Here is a 4,310-nt window from a genome sequence, read left to right as displayed (position 1 = left end):
CTAAAAATAAGTTCGTTCGTTACACAAGCTAAATCCAACGTCAATTTTTCACGTTTATCAATGATTTCGGACATCATTTTTCACGTTTATTTTTGTAAAAATTCTTATTAAATACTTCTTGTTCATTTATTTATTAAATTATTTAGTTTTTAATTTGTGCTAAATATAACGCAATCAATAAATATATATATGCAATTCTACTTTTCTCCGCTGTATAGTAAACTGGGGATTTTTTTAATTGTTTTTCAAACTATTAAAATAATGACCAGAATAACGTTTAATTTCTTTATGGTTTTTCGATGTGAACTCGTCTAAAATCACGTCGCGAATGATTTCAAAACTTTATTACTAAAAACAACACCAATGTGAATACGGCCAACGATTGTTTTTAACCACAATTCTACAAAATGCACAGCATTCAGTAGATTTAACTTATTATTGAATACCGTGCAAAAAGTAAAAATAAACAAATAAAAATAAAAATGAGGCTCATAATAAAAACTTTTTTTATTTCTCTGTCTGTCTTTTAAAAAAAATTAAATTAAATAAAAAACACTTTCAATTAAACAAAAAATCACCAAAACATTAAAAAATCCAACCATTACATTGTCTATAACTGATGATGTGTAACGAGCGATGATCATCAGTAACATGTATTTGAGGGTTTGGATACAATAATTTGAATGTGTCAATGTCACCCGCAATAATAGAAAATCAAACGAATATTATAACACACACGAAAATCCATCGCCAATTTAAGGGGCGTCTGTCTATACATATTTCCCATTCCACTTATTTTAGCGTCATAAAGTCTATTCAACTTTTAAGTGCTTGATGGATGATTTAATTGCAAATTAATTTAATTTTATCATTTTATTTCTTTTTACTCTTTTGTAAATTTATGTTTAAAAACAATTTGTATTAGTGGACACAACCGATACTTGTGGACTTATAGACAGATAGTTAGATATTGATTGTTTTGAGATTTACTAGCATTTAATTAATATGGAAACAATCCAACAAATTAACTAACTCTCTTCTATAATAAATATCAACGTATTTACATTATTATTTTATTTATACACAATTGTAATACATACAAGTCAATACATATAGTGGTGGACAATAATATAGAATCAGTAATCATTGATCTTATGAAATCTTAAGTCATATCAGTCAAATTTTATAGAAATTGTCAAGTTTTGATAGTAACTTAAGTAGTTTGAGTTTTGCAATTATTGTATGTATTTTACTGATCATCACTGCGTACATGAAGATGTGGATTCATTGATGGGACTTTTTCATTTTCTTAATAATTCGACTAAAAAGTAATTACACTTGTGAAAACAGAACTGTAAACTTTGGCAAACAACAACGAATACAAAGAAAACAATTTCGCATTAATTTCAAAAAAGTCCTAAATACGGTTGAAAGTCAATTAGAAAGAAAACAAGTAATATATTGTTTATACCGGGTAGATTATGCCCGCCTAGCATAATCTATCTTTAAATACAGTTGAAAAAATTATATAAAATTTCTTACTCATTCCAGTTTATTATAAATCGCTAAATTTTTATTAAAAAAATTGCTACACTCACTCACTAAACTAACTTATCACAGTAAACCATAGACGCAAACAAATAATCAATACAAAACTATCAATTACTGAAGAACAATGTTATAAAGAATGCAATGAAATTGAAGAAGAATAATAATATTCTTCTAACAGCAAAAAAAGATAAAAATTAATTAATTCAAATTACGCATGTTAATAATTTATAACATTTCTAATAACTTTATCCAAATCTATACAAAATGAGTTTAACTGGTCCGATATTCAGTTAAAAAATTTAAACTGTATTAATAAACTAACATAACTTAAATAAATGCTTTTAAAAATGAAATTCGTTATAGGCATAGACGGCTGTACTTTTAGTAAATATACAACTAAATTAAGATTTGCTATTTGTGTATAAATGTGGTTTTATCGTTGCTTGGACAACGAGAAGAAAATAAAAAAAATATATAAATAAATAGACATTTTTAAGTACAACAATATATGGAAATTGTAAAAAACATGAGCATGACACAATAAAGTTGTCTCCAATTTTAACAGTTTTAAAAATCAACAACACTCAAAATTTTGCCTAAAGCGGAGATGGAAATTTAAATTATATATTTTAATGTGTTTCTACTTTTGTGTCGAAAAATAAATATTAAAGAATGAAATTAATTTCACTGATATAATTTCGAAAAGTTTCACTTAATTGGAGATACTTACAACGAAGAAATAGCTATCTGAACTCCTTTGGACAATTTTTGCTAGAACCCATAGCTGAAAATTTGTTTCTGGCCTACTATCAATGTTCTAACCTTGGTGCAAATTACTTGACATGACATTGCCCATATGTATGTATTACGAATTTTTACATAGGTATTTGGTAATTTGTTGTACTGTTATGATTTTCTAAAAAAAAAAAAAAAAAACATTTTTCCAAATGATATAAAGATTATCATAATTAACATGAAGATGAAATTTGTTAGCATCCACACAGAATTTTTGAAAAATAAATGTCAGTTACATGGTTTCAACCTATCTTCATCAAAATGCATTTTTAAAAATTCTTTGGAAAATAATATCTTAAATCTTAATTTTACGGTCACGAGATGATATATGCAAATTGTAAATACATCATTTAAATGCGCATATACTTAAAACAGTTGCTTAAAAAATTATTCGAACAAACAAAAACACAGTTTATCAATAAAAAAAATAAAAGACAATGAAACAATTTGGTGAAAAAAAATTTGAAAAAATTAAAACTCATTTCTAATATTATCCCGATTTTCGGAAGAGAACCTTGTATGGGTGATATGATCAATTATGGTCCGATAAGCAGATTAACTGAATAATTTGTATATGCACAGAACACAATGAATTTTGTTCCAATATGATTATTAGTTGATGAATTATATTAATTTTATTGATTTTCGGAGATCGGAGGTTTAACCCAAAAGGGGTAATATGATTTCTATTGATGTTGGATGTATCTATATTCCCATATATCTATATTCCAGAGGGAATTATTTACAATTAATGAATTTTCCAGTAATGTGTACATTTCTATGGGGGCTATATGAAATTTTGAACCGATACTAATAATTTTCAACTGATGAAAAAAATATCTGTGACAAAATTTGTTAAATTAGCTATCATAGTTTCTGAAGAGGTAACCGAGAATGAGAAATAACTTAATATTTCCATAGGTTTTTTCGGAATTATTTATAGACCGATTTTTCTGATTTTAAATAGGAAACTTCTAGAACACATATTTGGTAGAGTTATTGAAGATTTGGATCCAGCAGTAGGCTTTCCAGAATATAGTCTGAAAATTATATCATATTATGATGAAGAAGTAAATATAAATATAGTAATATTGTTACTAAAGGCTTAACCAAAACGGATCACTTTTAAATATAAAAAATGAAATAAAAAGATTCTAATTTTATATTTGAATTTCTGATATAAAAATATCAACAACTTGTCTATAAAAGTTATATGTATTATCAATAATAGAGGGTGTTGGCAAAAATATGCATATTTAATATTTAATTGGTTAAAACATCAGTCAAATACGCATGTCCAAAAAGGTGGAGTTATCCTTGCTTGGCAACAATGTTGATAAACATTTTTATAAGCAACAAAAGCTTTTTCCGTTATTGAAATTAGAATTCAAGCAAATTTGTATAATCAGTAACATTTTAAAGCTCCAAAGAAAAGGTTGTGTCTGCTTAACGTATAATATAAAGAACCAAGTTTTTTTTTTATAAATTTACTAAATATTTATAAATAATATTTATACTCAAAGGTACATATTATAATTAATTGTAATTTCCTAAACAGACGAAATACGAACAAATTCATTTAAATAATTAAATTAAAAAAAATTGAGTTATAAATCTGAATAAAATAAATAAAAATTAAAATCTTAAGAAATAACGGAATTTAATGCTGAGATCAAATTTTTTAATATAAACAGAATCTGCATATTTTTATAAGCGAGCCGATAAATTTCTTCTTGTGTAGCTGACAACTTATAAAGCTTTAGATTGGAACTTTAAGATACTGAAAGCAATCTGGAACATTTCAATAGTTCGATATCGCAGACCAATTCAATAGCTGTCCTTTTACAAGAGAATACTCTTATTTATGTCTCAAAATTATCAACTGATCACTTCTTATGTTTAATATTAATCACAGATTAATTGTCAAAACTTAACTAATATTTTACTCAAAAATTTTAAAAAAA

At 25.5% G+C, this 4,310-nt stretch overlaps 1 protein-coding gene across 1 annotated transcript in view; it reads right to left on the bottom strand.

Annotated features, from left to right (window-relative positions):
- LOC119599596 (zinc finger FYVE domain-containing protein 9) overlaps window positions 1-4,310 on the bottom strand; it is a 32,329-nt gene that overhangs the window by 123 nt on the left and 27,896 nt on the right. The window lies entirely within an intron of this gene.

This window comes from Lucilia sericata, unplaced genomic scaffold, assembly GCF_015586225.1.
Source record: "Lucilia sericata isolate MDLA Ls3-8-SP2 unplaced genomic scaffold, ASM1558622v1 Contig000083F_arrow, whole genome shotgun sequence".
NCBI classification, from domain to species: domain Eukaryota; kingdom Metazoa; phylum Arthropoda; class Insecta; order Diptera; family Calliphoridae; genus Lucilia; species Lucilia sericata.
This window is presented reverse-complemented; position numbering and strand designations above follow the sequence as displayed.